Source organism: Salvelinus alpinus, chromosome 3, assembly GCF_045679555.1.
Source record: "Salvelinus alpinus chromosome 3, SLU_Salpinus.1, whole genome shotgun sequence".
NCBI lineage: Eukaryota > Metazoa > Chordata > Actinopteri > Salmoniformes > Salmonidae > Salvelinus > Salvelinus alpinus.
In genome coordinates this window covers 109,839,509-109,860,079 of record NC_092088.1, presented here as the reverse complement: position 1 = coordinate 109,860,079, position 20,571 = coordinate 109,839,509, and the positions used below count along the sequence as shown (strand labels likewise).

General features: G+C 38.3%; 1 long non-coding RNA gene and 4 other non-coding genes across 5 annotated transcripts; 2 read left to right on the top strand and 3 right to left on the bottom strand.

Annotated features, from left to right (window-relative positions):
• Positions 1-4,148: 4,148 nt before the first annotated feature.
• trnav-aac (transfer RNA valine (anticodon AAC)) lies at positions 4,149-4,221 on the bottom strand. Its single transcript has one exon. It is a non-coding gene; the product is annotated as a tRNA-Val (tRNA).
• Positions 4,222-6,826: 2,605 nt separating this feature from the next.
• Positions 6,827-6,899, bottom strand: trnag-ucc (transfer RNA glycine (anticodon UCC)). The gene has a single exon. It is a non-coding gene; the product is annotated as a tRNA-Gly (tRNA).
• Positions 6,900-8,111: 1,212 nt separating this feature from the next.
• On the top strand, positions 8,112-8,504 carry LOC139571691 (uncharacterized). The gene is made up of 2 exons (XR_011674332.1): positions 8,112-8,240; positions 8,353-8,504. It is a non-coding gene; the product is annotated as an uncharacterized lncRNA (long non-coding RNA).
• A 6,936-nt stretch (positions 8,505-15,440) lies between these two features.
• trnav-aac (transfer RNA valine (anticodon AAC)) lies at positions 15,441-15,513 on the bottom strand. Its single transcript has one exon. It is a non-coding gene; the product is annotated as a tRNA-Val (tRNA).
• Positions 15,514-19,599: 4,086 nt separating this feature from the next.
• On the top strand, positions 19,600-19,672 carry trnav-uac (transfer RNA valine (anticodon UAC)). The gene has a single exon. It is a non-coding gene; the product is annotated as a tRNA-Val (tRNA).
• Positions 19,673-20,571: the final 899 nt, after the last annotated feature.

Genomic DNA, 20,571 nt, shown 5'->3' with positions numbered 1-20,571 from the left:
CTACAAAAACTGCTTCATGTGGTTTTTGCAAGGACTAAACCAAATTTTACTGATATTCACTGCATGTATTTGAATTTCCAAAATAAGGCATTTATGAAAGAAAGCACTTTTTCCACCCGGTTTCAAACCAGGGACCTTTCGCGTGTTAAGCGAACGTGATAACCACTACACTACAGAAACTGCTGCATGTGATTTTTGCAAGGACTAAACCAAATTTTACTGATATTCACTGCATGTCTTTGAATTTCCAAAATAAGGCTTTTATGAAAGCAACTATTCACTGTTATAAATACAGTTCTTACTGAATGTGTCAAAGAGCACTGTTTCCACCCGGTTTCAAACCGGGGACCTTTCGCGTGTAAAGCGAAAGTGATAACCACTACACTACAGAAACTGCCGCATGTGATTTTTGCAAGGACTAAACCAAATTTTACTGATATTCACTGCATGTCTTTGAATTTCCAAAATAAGGCATTTATGAAAGCAACTATTCACTGTTATAAATACAGTTCTTACTGAATGTGTCAAAGAGCACTGTTTCCACCCGGTTTTGAACCGGGGACCTTTCGCGTGTTAAGCGAACGTGATAACCACTACATGACAGAAACTGCCGCATGTGATTTTTGCAAGGACTAAACCAAATTTTACTGCTATTCACTGCATGTATTTGAATATCCAAAATATTATTATTCTCTGTTATAAATACAGTTCTTACTGAATGTGTCAAAGAGCACTGTTTCCACCCGGTTTCGAACCGGGGACCTTTCGCGTGTGAAGCAAATGTGATAACCACTACACTACAGAAACAGCTGCATGTGGTTTTTAGAAGGACTAAACCAAATTTTACTGATATTCACTGCATGTATTTGAATTTCCAAAATAAGGCATTTATGAAAGAAAGCACTGTTTCCACCCGGTTTTGACCGGGGACCTTTCGCGTGTTAAGCAAACGTGATAACCACTACACTACAGAAACTGCCGCATGTGATTTTTGCAAGGACTAAACGAAATTTTACTGCTATTCACTGCATGTATTTGAATTTCCAAAATATTATTATTCTCTGTTATAAATACAGTTCTTACTGAATGTGTCAAAGAGCACTGTTTCCACCCGGTTTCAAACCGGGGACCTTTCGCGTGTGAAGCGAATGTGAGAACCACTACACTACAGAAACTGCTGCATGTGGTTTTTGCAAGGACTAAACCAAATTTTACTGATATTCACTGCATGTTTTTGAATTTCCAAAATAAGGCATTTATGAAAGAATGCACTGTTTCCACCCGGTTTTGAACCGGGGACCTTTCACGTGTTAAGCGAACGTGATAACCACTACACTACAGAAACTGCCGCATGTGATTTTTGCAAGGACTAAACCAAATTTTACTGCTATTCACTGCATGTATTTGAATATCCAAAATATTATTATTCTCTGTTATAAATACAGTTCTTACTGAATGTGTCAAAGAGCACTGTTTCCACCCGGTTTCGAACCGGGGACCTTTCGCGTGTGAAGCAAATGTGATAACCACTACACTACAGAAACTGCTGCATGTGGTTTTTGCAAGTACTAAACCAAATTTTACTGATATTCACTGCATGTATTTGAAATTCCAAAATAAGGCATTTATGAAAGAAAGCACTGTTTCCACCCGGTTTTGACCGGGGACCTTTCGCGTGTTAAGCAAACGTGATAACCACTACACTACAGAAACTGCCGCGTATTATTTTTGCAAGGACTAAACCAAATTTTACTGATATTCACTGCATGTCTTTGAATTTCCAAAATAAGGCATTTATGAAAGCAACTATTCACTGTTATAAATACAGTTCTTACTGAATGTGTCAAAGAGCACTGTTTCCACCCGGTTTCGAACCGGGGACCTTTCGCGTGTAAAGCGAACGTGATAACCACTACACTACAGAAACTGCCGCATGTGATTTTTGCAAGGACTAAACCAAATTTTACTGCTATTCACTGCATGTATTTGAATTTCCAAAATATTATTATTCTCTGTTATAAATACAGTTCTTACTGAATGTGTCAAAGAGCACTGTTTCCACCCGGTTTCGAACCGGGGACCTTTCGCGTGTGAAGCAAATGTGATAACCACTACACTACAGAAACTGCTGCATGTGGTTTTTGCAAGGACTAAACCAAATTTTACTGATATTCACATCATTTATTTGAATTTCCAAAATAAGGCATTTATGAAAGCAACTATTCACTGTTATAAATACAGTTCTTACTGAATGTGTCAAAGAGCACTGTTTCCACCCGGTTTCGAACCGGTGACCTTTCGCGTGTTAAGCGAACGTGATAACCACTACACTACAGAAAATGCTGCATGTGATTTTTGCAAGGACTAAACCAAATTTTACTGATATTCACTGCATGTCTTTGAATTTCCAAAATCAGGCATTTATGAAAGCAACTATTCACTGTTATAAATACAGTTCTTACTGAATGTGTCAAAGAGCACTGTTTCCACCCGGTTTCGAACCGGTGACCTTTCGCGTGTTAAGCGAACGTGATAACCACTACACTACAGAAAATGCTGCATGTGATTTTTGCAAGGACTAAACCAAATTTTACTGATATTCACTGCATGTTTTTGAATTTCCAAAATAAGGCATTTATGAAAGAATGCACTGTTTCCACCCGGTTTTGAACCGGGGACCTTTCGCGTGTTAAGCGAACGTGATAACCACTACACTACAGAAACTGCTGCATGTGATTTTTGCAAGGACTAAACCAAATTTTACTGATATTCACATCATTTATTTGAATTTCCAAAATAAGGCATTTATGAAAGCAACTATTCACTGTTATAAATACAGTTCTTACTGAATGTGTCAAAGAGCACTGTTTCCACCCGGTTTCGAACCGGTGACCTTTCGCGTGTTAAGCGAACGTGATAACCACTACACTACAGAAAATGCTGCATGTGATTTTTGCAAGGACTAAACCAAATTTTACTGATATTCACTGCATGTCTTTGAATTTCCAAAATCAGGCATTTATGAAAGCAACTATTCACTGTTATAAATACAGTTCTTACTGAATGTGTCAAAGAGCACTGTTTCCACCCGGTTTCGAACCGGGGACCTTTCGCGTGTAAAGCGAACGTGATAAACACTACACTACAGAAACTGCCGCATATGATTTTTGCAAGGACTAAACCAAATTTTACTGATATTCACTGCATGTCTTTGAATTTCCAAAATAAGGCATTTATGAAAGCAACTATTCACTGTTATAAATACAGTTCTTACTGAATGTGTCAAAGAGCACTGTTTCCACCCGGTTTCGAACCAGGGACCTTTCGCGTGTAAAGCGAACGTGATAACCACTACACTACAGAAACTGCCGCATGTGATTTTTGCAAGGACTAAACCAAATTTTACTGCTATTCACTGCATGTATTTGAATTTCCAAAATAAGGCATTTATGAAAGCAACTATTCACTGTTATAAATACCGTTCTTACTGAATGTGTCAAAGAGCACTGTTTCCACCCGGTTTCGAACCGGTGACCTTTCGCGTGTTAAGCGAACGTGATAACCACTACACTACAGAAACTGCTGCATGTGATTTTTGCAAGGACTAAACCAAATTTTACTGATATTCACTACATGTCTTTGAATTTCCAAAATAAGGCATTTATGAAAGCAACTATTCACTGTTATAAATACAGTTCTTACTGAATGTGTCAAAGAGCACTGTTTCCACCCGGTTTCGAACCGGGGACTTTTCGCGTGTGAAGCGAATGTGATAACCACTACACTACAGAAACTGCTGCTTGTGGTTTTTCAAGGACTAAACCAAATTTTACTGATATTCACATCATTTATTTGAATTTCCAAAATAAGGCATTTATGAAAGCAACTATTCACTGTGATAAATACAGTTCTTACTGAATGTGTTAAACAGCACTGTTTACACCCGGTTTCGAACCGGGGACCTTTCGCGTGTTAAGCAAACGTGATAACCACTACACTACAGAAACTGCTGCATGTGATTCTTGCAAGGACTAAACCAAATTTTACTGATATTCAATTCATGTCTTTGAATTTCCAAAATAAGGCATTTATGAAAGCAACTATTCACTGTTATGAATAGAGTTCTTACTGAATGTGTCAAAGAGCACTGTTTCCACCCGGTTTCGAACCGGGGACCTTTCGCGTGTTAAGCGAACGTGATAACCACTACACTACAGAAACTGCTGCATGTGATTTTTGCAAGGACTAAACCAAATTTTACTGATATTCACTGCATGTCTTTGAATTTCCTAAATAAGGCACTTATGAAAGCAGCTATTCACTGTTATAAATACAGTTCTTACTGAATGTGTCAAAGAGCACTGTTTCCACCCGGTTTCGAACTGGGGACCTTTCGTGTGTAAAGCGAACATGATAACCACTACACTACAGAAACTGCCGCGTATTATTTTTGCAAGGACTAAACCAAATTTTACTGATATTCACTGCATGTCTTTGAATTTCCAAAATAAGGCATTTATGAAAGCAACTATTCACTGTTATAAATACAGTTCTTACTGAATGTGTCAAAGAGCACTGTTTCCACCCGGTTTCGAACCGGGGACCTTTCACGTGTAAAGCGAACGTGATAACCACTACACTACAGAAACTGCCGCATGTGATTTTTGCAAGGACTAAACCAAATTTTACTGCTATTCACTGCATGTATTTGAATTTCCAAAATATTATTATTCTCTGTTATAAACACAGTTCTTACTGAATGTGTCAAAGAACACTGTTTCCACCCGGTTTCGAACCGGGGACCTTTCGCGTGTGAAGCGAATGTGATAACCACTACACTACAGAAACTGCTGCATGTGGTTTTTGCAAGGACTAAACCAAATTTTACTGATATTCACTGCATGTTTTTGAATTTCCAAAATAAGGCATTTATGAAAGAATGCACTGTTTCCACCCGGTTTTGAACCGGGGACCTTTCGCGTGTTAAGCGAACGTGATAACCACTACACTACAGAAACTGCTGCATGTGATTTTTGCAAGGACTAAACCAAATTTTACTGATATTCACATCATTTATTTGAATTTCCAAAATAAGGCATTTATGAAAGCAACTATTCACTGTTATAAATACAGTTCTTACTGAATGTGTCAAAGAGCACTGTTTCCACCCGGTTTCGAACCGGTGACCTTTCGCGTGTTAAGCGAACGTGATAACCACTACACTACAGAAAATGCTGCATGTGGTTTTTGCAAGGACTAAACCAAATTTTACTGATATTCACTGCATGTCTTTGAATTTCCAAAATCAGGCATTTATGAAAGCAACTATTCACTGTTATAAATACAGTTCTTACTGAATGTGTCAAAGAGCACTGTTTCCACCCGGTTTCGAACCGGGGACCTTTCGCGTGTAAAGCGAACGTGATAAACACTACACTACAGAAACTGCCGCATATGATTTTTGCAAGGACTAAACCAAATTTTACTGATATTCACTGCATGTCTTTGAATTTCCAAAATAAGGCATTTATGAAAGCAACTATTCACTGTTATAAATACAGTTCTTACTGAATGTGTCAAACAGCACTGTTTCCACCCGGTTTCGAACCAGGGACCTTTCGCGTGTAAAGCGAACATGATAACCACTACACTACAGAAACTGCCGCATGTGATTTTTGCAAGGACTAAACCAAATTTTACTGCTATTCACTGCATGTATTTGAATTTCCAAAATAAGGCATTTATGAAAGCAACTATTCACTGTTATAAATACAGTTCTTACTGAATGTGTCAAAGAGCACTGTTTCCACCCGGTTTCGAACCGGTGACCTTTCGCGTGTTAAGCAAACGTGATAACCACTACACTACAGAAACTGCTGCTTGTGGTTTTTCAAGGACTAAACCAAATTTTACTGATATTCACATCATTTATTTGAATTTCCAAAATAAGGCATTTATGAAAGCAACTATTCACTGTGATAAATAGAGTTCTTACTGAATGTGTTAAACAGCACTGTTTACACCCGGTTTCGAACCGGGGACCTTTCGCGTGTTAAGCAAACGTGATAACCACTACACTACAGAAACTGCTGCATGTGATTCTTGCAAGGACTAAACCAAATTTTACTGATATTCAATTCATGTCTTTGAATTTCCAAAATAAGGCATTTATGAAAGCAACTATTCACTGTTATGAATAGAGTTCTTACTGAATGTGTCAAAGAGCACTGTTTTCACCCGGTTTCGAACCTGGGACCTTTCGCGTGTGAAGCGAATGTGATAACCACTACTCTACAAAAACTGCTTCATGTGGTTTTTGCAAGGACTAAACCAAATTTTACTGATATTCACTGCATGTATTTGAATTTCCAAAATAAGGCATTTATGAAAGAAAGCACTTTTTCCACCCGGTTTCAAACCAGGGACCTTTCGCGTGTTAAGCGAACGGGATAACCACTACACTACAGAAACTGCTGCATGTGATTTTTGCAAGGACTAAACCAAATTTTACTGATATTCACTGCATGTCTTTGAATTTCCAAAATAAGGCATTTATGAAAGCAACTATTCACTGTTATAAATACAGTTCTTACTGAATGTGTCAAAGAGCACTGTTTCCACCCGGTTTCAAACCGGGGACCTTTCGCGTGTAAAGCGAAAGTGATAACCACTACACTACAGAAACTGCCGCATGTGATTTTTGCAAGGACTAAACCAAATTTTACTGATATTCACTGCATGTCTTTGAATTTCCAAAATAAGGCATTTATGAAAGCAACTATTCACTGTTATAAATACAGTTCTTACTGAATGTGTCAAAGAGCACTGTTTCCACCCGGTTTTGAACCGGGGACCTTTCGCGTGGAAAGCGAACGTGAAAACCACTACATTACAGAAACTGCCGCATGTGATTTTTGCAAGGACTAAACAAAATTTTACTGATATTCACTGCATGTTTTTGAATTTCCAAAATAAGGCATTTATGAAAGAATGCACTGTTTCCACCCGGTTTTGAACCGGGGACCTTTCGCGTGTTAAGCGAACGTGATAACCACTACACTACAGAAACTGCCGCATGTGATTTTTGCAAGGACTAAACCAAATTTTACTGCTATTCACTGCATGTATTTGAATATCCAAAATATTATTATTCTCTGTTATAAATACAGTTCTTACTGAATGTGTCAAAGAGCACTGTTTCCACCCGGTTTCGAACCGGGGACCTTTCGCGTGTGAAGCGAATGTGATAACCACTACATTACAGAAATCGCTGCATGTGGTTTTTGCAAGGACTAAACCAAATTTTACTGATATTCACTGCATGTATTTGAATTTCCAATATAAGGCATTTATGAAAGAAAGCACTTTTTCCACCCGGTTTCAAACCAGGGACCTTTCGCATGTTAAGCGAACGTGATAACCACTACACTACAGAAACTGCCGCATGTGATTTTTGCAAGGACTAAACCAAATTTTACTGATATTCACTGCATGTATTTGAATTTCCAATATAAGGCATTTATGAATTAAAGCACTTTTTCCACCCGGTTTCAAACCAGGGACCTTTCGCGTGTTAAGCGAACGTGATAACCACTACACTACAGAAACTGCCGCATGTGATTTTTGCAAGGACTAAACCAAATTTTACCGATATTCACATCATTTATTTGAATTTCCAAAATAAAGCATTTATGAAAGCAACTATTCACTGTTATAAATACAGTTCTTACTGAATGTGTCAAAGAGCACTGTTTCCACCCGGTTTTGAACCGGGGACCTTTCGCGTGTTAACCTCTTATGGCTCAAAAATCAGCAGTAAGTATAAGCAGTGGAAAGAGGTGGCCATTTCAAACGGCCTCGTACTCAATTCTTGCTCGTACAATATGCATATTATTTATTACCTTTGGATAGAAAACACCTTCTAGTTTCTAAAACAGGTTTAATTATTTCTCTAAGTGAAACATAACTCTTTTTACAGCCCATTTTCTGTAAAAAGTGACATTTCCAAGAAGCTATGTCTCTCTTCAAGATACTCTCTATAAAAGGCCTTGGCACTTAGGACTGTACAAACACGTCACACATCTTCCCCTGGTTGTCATGCGGAAGTGAGAGAAAAAATGACTTGATTATCTCTGTCAGGGACTGAAAAGAACCTCTTTGAGTGATAAGTGCGCACTTTATATTTTTTTCTGGGCGCGAAGTAGGAACTGGACTGCGCTCCTGGAAAACACTCGTTATAGGTGAATATGACCTCCAGCTTCGATTTTCTTTGATACATGTCACAAAATCATCCTAAAGTATGTTTTTTCAATATACTTTAATTATATTATTGAAATTTATTCTGGACTTTAGACGTGATGCGACGCAAGAATTTTGTCAAGACGGAGAGGTTAGCACGGCATGGCCAGTGTGTCATGCTAATTCAACAGGGACATCGTTCGTTCTAGGTCCAAATGAACACGGTTCTGAACAAAGGACCCTTTGGAGAACATTCTGATGGAAAATCAACAAAGATAAGGACCCAATTTGGGATGCTTTTTCATATATCTGTCGAACTGTGCTATCGCTAGCGTTTGACTAGAATCAATGCTGCTGTGTGTTAGCTATTGTAGTAAGCTAATATAACGATATATTGTGTTTTCGCTGTAAAACACTTCAGAAATCGGAAATATTGTCTGTATTCACAAGATCTTTCTCTTTCATTAGCGATCCACCATATATTTTTCTGAAATCTTTTCTGATGTGAAATTAGTAGTTGACGTTGGTGTCTGTTTTCTCTGGCTACTGCCGTGCGATTTCTGACTGTAGCTATGATGGTGGCTAAGATGGTAGCAGTAATGTAAAACTGATTTATAGCTAAAATATTCAACTTTTTCGAACAAAACATAGATTTATTGTGTAACATGTTATAGGACTGTCATCTGAGGGAGTTTTTTCTAGGTTATTTAGGTTAGTTCTAGGTTAGTTAGGTTGGCTTTGCATGCTAGCTGCATGCTAGCTGCATGCTACCGGTGCTGTGAAAAATATCTGTCTCTCTTTTTGTATTTGGTGGTGAGCTAACATGAATATATGTGGTGTTTTCGCTGTAAAACATTTAAAGAATCTGAAATATTGTCTGTATTCACAAGATCTTTCTCTTTCATTAGCTATCCACCATATATTTCTCTGAAATCTTTTCTGATGTGAAATTAGTAGTTGACGTTGGTGTCTGTTTTCTCTGGCTACTGCCGTGCGATTTCTGACTGTAGCTATGATGGTGGCTAAGATGGTAGCAGTAATGTAAAACTGATTTATAGCTAAAATATGCATTTTTTTTGAACAAAACATAGATTTATTGTGTAACATGTTATAGGACTGTCATCTGAGGTAGTTTTTTCTAGGTTATTTAGGTTGGTTTTAGGTTAGTTAGGTTGGCTTGTGCATGCTACTTCATCCTACTTGTGCTGTGAAAAATGTCTGTCCTCTTTTTTATTTGGTGGTGAGCTAACATAAATATATGTGGTGTTTTCTCTGTAAAACATTTAAAAAATCGGACATGTTGGCTGGATTGACAAGATGTTTATCTTTCAAATGCTGTATTGGACTTGTTAATGTGTGAAAGTTAAATATTTTACAAAAATAGATTTTGAATTTCGCGCCCTGCACTTGCAGTGGCTGTTGTCATATTAATCCCGATGTCGGGCTTGCAGCCTGAAGAAGTTTTTAAGCAAACGTGATAACCACTACACTACAGAAACTGCTGCATGTGATTTCTGCAAGGACTAAACCAAATTTTACTGATATTCACTGCATGTCTTTGAATTTCCAAAATAAGGCATTTATGAAAGCAACTATTCACTGTTATGAATACAGTTCTTACTGAATGTGTCAAAGAGCACTCTTTCCACCCGGGGACCTTTCGCGTGTAAAGCGAACGTGATAACCACTACACTACAGAAACTGCCGCATGTGATTTTTGCAAGGACTAAACCAAATTTTACTGATATTCACTGCATGTCTTTGAATTTCCAAAATAAGGCATTTATGAAAGCAACTATTCACTGTTATAAATACAGTTCTTACTGAATGTGTCAAAGAGCACTGTTTCCACCCGGTTTCGAACCGGGGACCTTTCGCGTGTGAAGCGAATGTGATAACCACTACATTACAGAAATCGCTGCATGTGGTTTTTGCAAGGACTAAACCAAATTTTACTGATATTCACTGCATGTATTTGAATTTCCAATATAAGGCATTTATGAAAGAAAGCACTTTTTCCACCCGGTTTCAAACCAGGGACCTTTCGCGTGTTAAGCGAACGTGATAACCACTACACTACAGAAACTGCTGCATGTGATTTTTGCAAGGACTAAACCAAATTTTACTGATATTCACATCATTTATTTGAATTTCAAAATAAAGCATTTATGAAAGCAACTATTCACTGTTATAAATACAGTTCTTACTGAATGTGTCAAAGAGCACTGTTTCCACCCGGTTTCGAACCGGGGACCTTTCGCGTGTGAAGCGAATGTGATAACCACTACACTACAGAAACTGCTGCATGCAAATTCTGCAAGGACTAAACCAAATTTTACTGATATTCACTGCATGTCTTTGAATTTCCAAAATAAGGCATTTATGAAAGCAACTATTCACTGTTATAAATACAGTTCTTACTGAATGTGTCAAAGAGCACTGTTTCCACCCGGTTTCGAACCGGGGACCTTTCGCGTGTAAAGCGAAAGTGATAACCACTACACTACAGAAACTGCCGCATGTGATTTTTGCAAGGACTAAACCAAATTTTACTGATATTCACTGCATGTCTTTGAATTTCCAAAATAAGGCATTTATGAAAGCAACTATTCACTGTTATGAATACAGTTCTTACTGAATGTGTCAAAGAGCACTGTTTCCACCCGGGGACCTTTCGCGTGTAAAGCGAACGTGATAACCACTACACTACAGAAACTGCCGCATGTGATTTTTGCAAGGACTAAACCAAATTTTAATGATATTCACTGCATGTCTTTGAATTTCCAAAATAAGGCATTTATGAAAGCAACTATTCACTGTTATAAATACAGTTCTTACTGAATGTGTCAAAGAGCACTGTTTCCACCCGGGGACCTTTCGCGTGTAAAGCGAAAGTGATAACCACTACACTACAGAAACTGCCGCATGTGATTTTTGCAAGGACTAAACCAAATTTTACTGATATTCACTGCATGTCTTTGAATTTCCAAAATAAGGCATTTATGAAAGCAACTATTCACTGTTATGAATACAGTTCTTACTGAATGTGTCAAAGAGCACTGTTTCCACCCGGGGACCTTTCGCGTGTAAAGCGAACGTGATAACCACTACACTACAGAAACTGCCGCATGTGATTTTTGCAAGGACTAAACCAAATTTTACTGATATTCACTGCATGTCTTTGAATTTCCAAAATAAGGCATTTATGAAAGCAACTATTCACTGTTATAAATACAGTTCTTACTGAATGTGTCAAAGAGCACTGTTTCCACCCGGTTTCGAACCGGGGACCTTTCGCGTGTGAAGCGAATGTGATAACCACTACATTACAGAAATCGCTGCATGTGGTTTTTGCAAGGACTAAACCAAATTTTACTGATATTCACTGCATGTATTTGAATTTCCAATATAAGGCATTTATGAAAGAAAGCACTTTTTCCACCCGGTTTCAAACCAGGGACCTTTCGCGTGTTAAGCGAACGTGATAACCACTACACTACAGAAACTGCCGCATGTGATTTTTGCAAGGACTAAACCAAATTTTACTGATATTCACATCATTTATTTGAATTTCAAAATAAAGCATTTATGAAAGCAACTATTCACTGTTATAAATACAGTTCTTACTGAATGTGTCAAAGAGCACTGTTTCCACCCGGTTTTGAACCGGGGACCTTTCGCATGTTAAGCGAACGTGATAACCACTACACTACAGAAACTGCTGCATGCGATTTCTGCAAGGACTAAACCAAATTTTACTGATATTCACTGCATGTTTTTGAATTTCCAAAATAAGGCATTTATGAAAGAATGCACTGTTTCCACCCGGTTTTGAACCGGGGACCTTTCGCGTGTTAAGCGAACGTGATAACCACTACACTACAGAAACTGCCGCATGTGATTTTTGCAAGGACTAAACCAAATTTTACTGATATTCACTGCATGTCTTTGAATTTCCAAAATAAGGCATTTATGAAAGCAACTATTCACTGTTATAAATACAGTTCTTACTGAATGTGTCAAAGAGCACTGTTTCCACACGGTTTCGAACCGGGGACCTTTCGCGTGTAAAGCGAACGTGAAAACCACTACACTACAGAAACTGCCGCATGTGCTTTTTGCAAGGACTAAACCAAATTTTACTGCTATTCACTGCATGTATTTGAATTTCCAAAATATTATTATTCTCTGTTATAAATACAGTCCTTACTGAATGTGTCAAAGAGCACTGTTTCCACCCGGTTTTGAACCGGGGACCTTTCGCGTGTGAAGCGAATGTGATAACCACTACACTACAGAAACTGCTGCATGTGGTTTTTGCAAGGACTAAACCAAATTTTACTGATATTCACTGCATGTTTTTGAATTTCCAAAATAAGGCATTTATGAAAGAATGCACTGTTTCCACCCGGTTTTGAACCGGAGGACCTTTCGCGTGTTAAGCGAACGTGATAACCACTACACTACAGAAACTGCCGCATGTGATTTTTGCAAGGACTAAACCAAATTTTACTGATATTCACTGCATGTCTTTGAATTTCCAAAATAAGGCATTTATGAAAGCAACTATTCACTGTTATGAATACAGTTCTTACTGAATGTGTCAAAGAGCACTGTTTCCACCCGGGGACCTTTCGCGTGTAAAGCGAACGTGATAACCACTACACTACAGAAACTGCCGCATGTGATTTTTGCAAGGACTAAACCAAATTTTACTGATATTCACTGCATGTCTTTGAATTTCCAAAATAAGGCATTTATGAAAGCAACTATTCACTGTTATAAATACAGTTCTTACTGAATGTGTCAAAGAGCACTGTTTCCACCCGGGGACCTTTCGCGTGTAAAGCGAACGTGATAACCACTACACTACAGAAACTGCCGCATGTGATTTTTGCAAGGACTAAACCAAATTTTACTGATATTCACTGCATGTCTTTGAATTTCCAAAATAAGGCATTTATGAAAGCAACTATTCACTGTTATAAATACAGTTCTTACTGAATGTGTCAAAGAGCACTGTTTCCACACGGTTTCGAACCGGGGACCTTTCGCGTGTAAAGCGAACGTGAAAACCACTACACTACAGAAACTGCCGCATGTGCTTTTTGCAAGGACTAAACCAAATTTTACTGCTATTCACTGCATGTATTTGAATTTCCAAGATATTATTATTCTCTGTTATAAATACAGTCCTTACTGAATGTGTCAAAGAGCACTGTTTCCACCCGGTTTTGAACCGGGGACCTTTCGCGTGTGAAGCGAATGTGATAACCACTACACTACAGAAACTGCTGCATGTGGTTTTTGCAAGGACTAAACCAAATTTTACTGATATTCACTGCATGTTTTTGAATTTCCAAAATAAGGCATTTATGAAAGAATGCACTGTTTCCACCCGGTTTTGAACCGGAGGACCTTTCGCGTGTTAAGCGAACGTGATAACCACTACACTACAGAAACTGCCGCATGTGATTTTTGCAAGGACTAAACCAAATTTTACTGATATTCACTGCATGTCTTTGAATTTCCAAAATAAGGCATTTATGAAAGCAACTATTCACTGTTATGAATACAGTTCTTACTGAATGTGTCAAAGAGCACTGTTTCCACCCGGGGACCTTTCGCGTGTAAAGCGAACGTGATAACCACTACACTACAGAAACTGCCGCATGTGATTTTTGCAAGGACTAAACCAAATTTTACTGATATTCACTGCATGTCTTTGAATTTCCAAAATAAGGCATTTATGAAAGCAACTATTCACTGTTATAAATACAGTTCTTACTGAATGTGTCAAAGACCACTGTTTCCACCCGGTTTTGAACCGGGGACCTTTCACGTGTTAAGCGAACGTGATAACCACTACACTACAGAAACTGCTGCATGCGTTTTCTGCAAGGACTAAACCAAATTTTACTGATATTCACTGCATGTCTTTGAATTTCCAAAATAAGGCATTTATGAAAGCAACTATTCACTGTTATAAATACAGTTCTTACTGAATGTGTCAAAGAGCACTGTTTCCACCCGGTTTCGAACCGGGGACCTTTCGCGTGTAAAGCGAACGTGAAAACCACTACACTACAGAAACTGCCGTATGTGCTTTTTGCAAGGACTAAACCAAATTTTACTGCTATTCGCTGCATGTATTTGAATTTCCAAAATATTATTATTCTCTGTTATAAATACAGTTCTTACTGAATGTGTCAAAGATCACTGTTTCCACCCGGTTTCGAACCGGGGACCTTTCGCGTGTGAAGCGAATGTGATATCCACTACACTACAGAAACTGCAGCATGTGGTTTTTGCAAGGACTAAACCAAATTTTACTGATATTCACTGCATGTTTTTGAATTTCCAAAATAAGGCATTTATGAAAGAATGCACTGTTTCCACCCGGTTTTGAACCGGGGACCTTTCGCGTGTTAAGCGAACGTGATAACCACTACACTACAGAAACTGCCGCATGTGATTTTTGCAAGGACTAAACCAAATTTTACTGATATTCACTGCATGTCTTTGAATTTCCAAAATAAGGCATTTATGAAAGCAACTATTCACTGTTATAAATACAGTTCTTACTGAATGTGTCAAAGAGCACTGTTTCTACCCGGTTTCGAACCGGGGACCTTTCGCGTGTGAAGCGAATGTGATAACCACTACATTACAGAAATCGCTGCATGTGGTTTTTGCAAGGACTAAACCAAATTTTACTGATATTCACTGCATGTATTTGAATTTCCAATATAAGGCATTTATGAAAGAAAGCACTTTTTCCACCCGGTTTCAAACCAGGGACCTTTCGCGTGTGAAGCGAACGTGATAACCACTACACTACAGAAACTGCTGCATGTGATTTTTGCAAGGACTAAACCAAATTTTACTGATATTCACATCATTTATTTGAATTTCCAAAATAAGGCATTTATGAAAGCAACTATTCACTGTTATAAATACAGTTCTTACTGAATGTGTCAAAGATCACTGTTTCCACCCGGTTTCGAACCGGTGACCTTTCGCGTGTGAAGCGAATGTGATAACCACTACACTACAGAAACTGCTGCATGTGGTTTTTGCAAGGACTAAACCAAATTTTACTGATATTCACATCATTTATTTGAATTTCCAAAATAAGGCATTTATGAAAGCAACTATTCACTGTTATAAATACAGTTCTTACTGAATGTGTCAAAGAGCACTGTTTCCACCCGGTTTCGAACCGGGGACCTTTCGCGTGTTAAGCGAACGTGATAACCACTACACTACAGAAACTGCTGCATGTGATTTTTGCAAGGACTAAACCAAATTTTACTGATATTCACTGCATGTCTTTGAATTTCCTAAATAAGGCACTTATGAAAGCAACTATTCACTGTTATAAATACAGTTCTTACTGAATGTGTCAAAGAGCACTGTTTCCACCCGGTATCGAACTGGGGACCTTTCGTGTGTAAAGCGAACATGATAACCACTACACTACAGAAACTGCCGCGTATTATTTTTGCAAGGACTAAACCAAATTTTACTGATATTCACTGCATGTCTTTGAATTTCCAAAATAAGGCATTTATGAAAGCAACTATTCACTTTTATAAATACAGTTCTTACTGAATGTGTCAAAGAGCACTGTTTCCACCCGGTTTCGAACCGGGGACCTTTCGCGTGTAAAGCGAACGTGATAACCACTACACTACAGAAACTGCCGCATGTGATTTTTGCAAGGACTAAACCAAATTTTACTGCTATTCACTGCATGTACTTGAATTTCCAAAATATTATTATTCTCTGTTATAAATACAGTTCTTACTGAATGTGTCAAAGAGCACTGTTTCCACTCGGTTTCGAACCGGGGACCTTTCGCGTGTGAAGCAAATGTGATAACCACTACACTACAGAAACTGCTGCATGTGGTTTTTGCAAGGACTAAACCAAATTTTACTGATATTCACTGCATGTTTTTGAATTTCCAAAATAAGGCATTTATGAAAGAATGCACTGTTTCCACCCGGTTTTGAACCGGGGACCTTTCGCATGTTAAGCGAACGTGATAACCACTACACTACAGAAACTGCTGCATGTGATTTTTGCAAGGACTAAACCAAATTTTACTGATATTCACATCATTTATTTGAATTTCCAAAATAAGGTATTTATGAAAGCAACTATTCACTGTTAGAAATACAGTTCTTACTGAATGTGTCAAAGAGCACTGTTTCCACCCGGTTTCGAACCGGTGACCTTTCGCGTGTTAAGCGAACGTGATAACCACTACACTACAGAAAATGCTGCATGTGATTTTTGCAAGGACTAAACCAAATTTTACTGATATTCACTGCATGTCTTTGAATTTCCAAAATCAGGCATTTATGAAAGCAACTATTCACTGTTATAAATACAGTTCTTACTGAATGTGTCAAAGAGCACTGTTTCCACCCGGTTTCGAACCGGGGACCTTTCGCGTGTAAAGCGAACGTGATAAACACTACACTACAGAAACTGCCGCATATGATTTTTGCAAGGACTAAACCAAATTTTACTGATATTCACTGCATGTCTTTGAATTTCCAAAATAAGGCATTTATGAAAGCAACTATTCACTGTTATAAATACAGTTCTTACTGAATGTGTCAAAGAGCACTGTTTCCACCCGGTTTCGAACCAGGGACCTTTCGCGTGTAATGCGAACGTGATAACCACTACACTACAGAAACTGCCGCATGTGATTTTTGCAAGGACTAAACCAAATTTTACTGCTATTCACTGCATGTATATGAATTTCCAAAATAAGGCATTTATGAAAGCAACTATTCACTGTTATAAATACAGTTCTTACTGAATGTGTCAAAGAGCAGTGTTTCCACCAGGTTTCGAACCGGTGACCTTTCGCGTGTTAAGCGAACGTGATAACCACTACACTACAGAAACTGCTGCATGTGATTTTTGCAAGGACTAAACCAAATTTTACTGATATTCACTACATGTCTTTGAATTTCCAAAATCAGCCAATTATGAAAGCAACTATTCACTGTTATAAATACAGTTCTTACTGAATGTGTCAAAGAGCACTGTTTCCACCCGGTTTCGAAACGGGGACCTTTCGCGTGTAAAGCGAACGTGATAACCACTACACTACAGAAACTGCCTCATATGATTTTTGCAAGGACTAAACCAAATTTTACTGATATTCACTGCATGTCTTTGAATTTCCAAAATAAGGCATTTAAGAAAGCAACTATTCACTGTTATAAATACAGTTCTTACTGAATGTGTCAAAGAGCACTGTTTCCACCCGGTTTCGAACCGGGGACTTTTCGCGTGTGAAGCGAATGTGATAACCACTACACTACAGAAACTGCTGCTTGTGGTTTTTCAAGGACTAAACCAAATTTTACTGATATTCACATCATTTATTTGAATTTCCAAAATAAGGCATTTATGAAAGCAACTATTCACTGTGATAAATACAGTTCTTACTGAATGTGTTAAACAGCACTGTTTACACCCGGTTTCGAACCGGGGACCTTTCGCGTGTTAAGCAAACGTGATAACCACTACACTACAGAAACTGCTGCATGTGATTCTTGCAAGGACTAAACCAAATTTTACTGATATTCAATTCATGTCTTTGAATTTCCAAAATAAGGCATTTATGAAAGCAACTATTCACTGTTATGAATAGAGTTCTTACTGAATGTGTCAAAGAGCACTGTTTTCACCCGGTTTCGAACCTGGGACCTTTCGCGTGTGAAGCAAATGTGATAACCACTACTCTACAAAAACTGCTTCATGTGGTTTTTGCAAGGACTAAACCAAATTTTACTGATATTCACTGCATGTATTTGAATTTCCAAAATAAGGCATTTATGAAAGAAAGCACTTTTTCCACCCGGTTTCAAACCAGGGACCTTTCGCGTGTTAAGCAAACGTGATAACCACTACACTACAGAAACTGCTGCATGTGATTTTTGCAAGGACTAAACCAAATTTTACTGATATTCACTGCATGTCTTTGAATTTCCAAAATAAGGCATTTATGAAAGCAACTATTCACTTCAAGATGGCGTGGCAGTCGGACGTGTGTTTTGTCTTGTCCCGTGTAAATAATCGTTTTCCTCGTTTTTTCCGTTTATATTTTAATCTCACTTTCCATCTACGGACTGAATATACTCTCCTGCAACCCCCAACACCCAATGTGGTACGGATCTGCTATTTTTATACTTTAGAACCGGAACCCCCATCAGAAGCTAGCCAGCTAACTAACTACTAGCTAGTTATCAGTTAGTCACTGCTAGTGGTCTTTACCGTTAACTCGGACACCAGCCAGCCTCAGCTTGGTCAATACATGCCAGCCTGCACAGCGCAAACCACATGCAGCAGTTTCTGTAGTGTAGTGGTTATCACGTTCGCTTAACACGCGAAAGGTCCCCGGTTCGAAGCCGGGTGGAAGCAGTGCTCTTTGACACATTCAGTAAGAACTGTATTTATAACAGTGAATAGTTGCTTTCATAAATGCCTTATTTTGGAAATTCAAATAAATGATGTGAATATCAGTAAAATTTGGTTTAGTCCTTGCAAAAACCAAATGCAGCAGTTTCTGTAGTGTAGTGGTTATCACGTTCGCTTAACACGCGAAAGGTCCCTGGTTTGAAACCGGGTGGAAAAAGTGCTTTCTTTCATAAATGCCTTATATTGGAAATTCAAATACATGCAGTGAATATCAATAAAATTTGGTTTAGTCCTTGCAAAAACCACATGCAGCAGTTTCTGTAGTGTAGTGGTTATCACATTCGCTTCACACGTGAAAGGTCCCTGGTTTGAAACCGGGTGGAAACAGTGCATTCTTTCATAAATGCCTTACTTTGGAAATTCAAAGACATGCAGTGAATATCAGTAAAATTTGGTTTAGTCCTTGCAAAAACCACATGCAGCAGTTTCTGTAGTGTAGTGGTTATCACGTTAGCTTAACATGCGAAAGGTCCCCGGTTCGAAACCGGGTGGAAGCAGTGCTCTTTGACACATTCAGTAAGAACTGTATTTATAACAGTGAATAGTTGCTTTCATAAATGCCTTATTTTGGAAATTCAAATAAATGATGTGAATATCAGTAAAATTTGGTTTAGTCCTTGCAAAAACCAAATGCAGCAGTTTCTGTAGTGTAGTGGTTATCACGTTCGCTTAACACGCGAAAGGTCCCCGGTTCGAAACAGGGTGGAAACAGTGCTCTTTGACACATTCAGTAAGAACTGTATTTATAACAGTGAATAGTTGCTTTCATAAATGCCTTATTTAGGAAATTCAAAGACATGCAGTGAATATCAGTAAAATTTGGTTTAGTCCTTGCAAAAATCACATGCAGCAGTTTCTGTAGTGTAGTGGTTATCACGTTCGCTTTACACGCGAAAGGTCCCCGGTTCGAAACCGGGTGGAAACAGTGCTCTTTGACACATTCAGTAAGAACTGTATTTATAACAGTGAATAGCTGCTTTCATAAATGCCTTATTTTGGAAATTCAAATAAATGATGTGAATATCAGTAAAATTTGGTTTAGTCCTTGCAAAAACCAAATGCAGCAGTTTCTGTAGTGTAGTAGTTATCACGTTCGCTTAACACGCGAAAGGTCCCCGGTTCGAAACCGGGTGGAAACAGTGCTCTTTGACACATTCAGTAAGAACTGTATTTATAACAGTGAATAGTTGCTTTCATAACTGCCTTATTTTGGAAATTCAAAGACATGCAGTGAATATCAGTAAAATTTGGTTTAGTCCTTGCAAAAATCACATGCAGCAGTTTCTGTAGTGTAGTGGTTATCACATTTGCTTCACACGCGAAAGGTCCCCGGTTCGAAACCGGGTGGAAACAGTGCTCTTTGACACATTCAGTAAGAACTGTATTTATAACAGTGAATAGTTGCTTTCATAAAAGCCTTATTTTGGAAATTCAAAGACATGCAGTGAATATCAGTAAAATTTGGTTTAGTCCTTGCAAAAACCACATGCTGCAGTTTCTGTAGTGTAGTGGTTATCACATTCGCTTCACACGCGAAAGGTCCCTGGTTTGAAACCGGGTGGAAACAGTGCATTCTTTCATAAATGCCTTATTTTGGAAATTCAAATACATGCAGTGAATAGCAGTAAAATTTGGTTTAGTTCTTGCAAAAACCACATGCAGCAGTTTCTGTAATGTAGTGGTTATCACATTCGCTTCACACGCGAATGGTCCCCGGTACGAAACCGTGTGGAAACAGTGCTCTTTGACACATTCAGTAAGAACTGTATTTATAACAGTGAATAGTTGCTTTCATAAATGCCTTATTTAGGAAATTCAAAGACA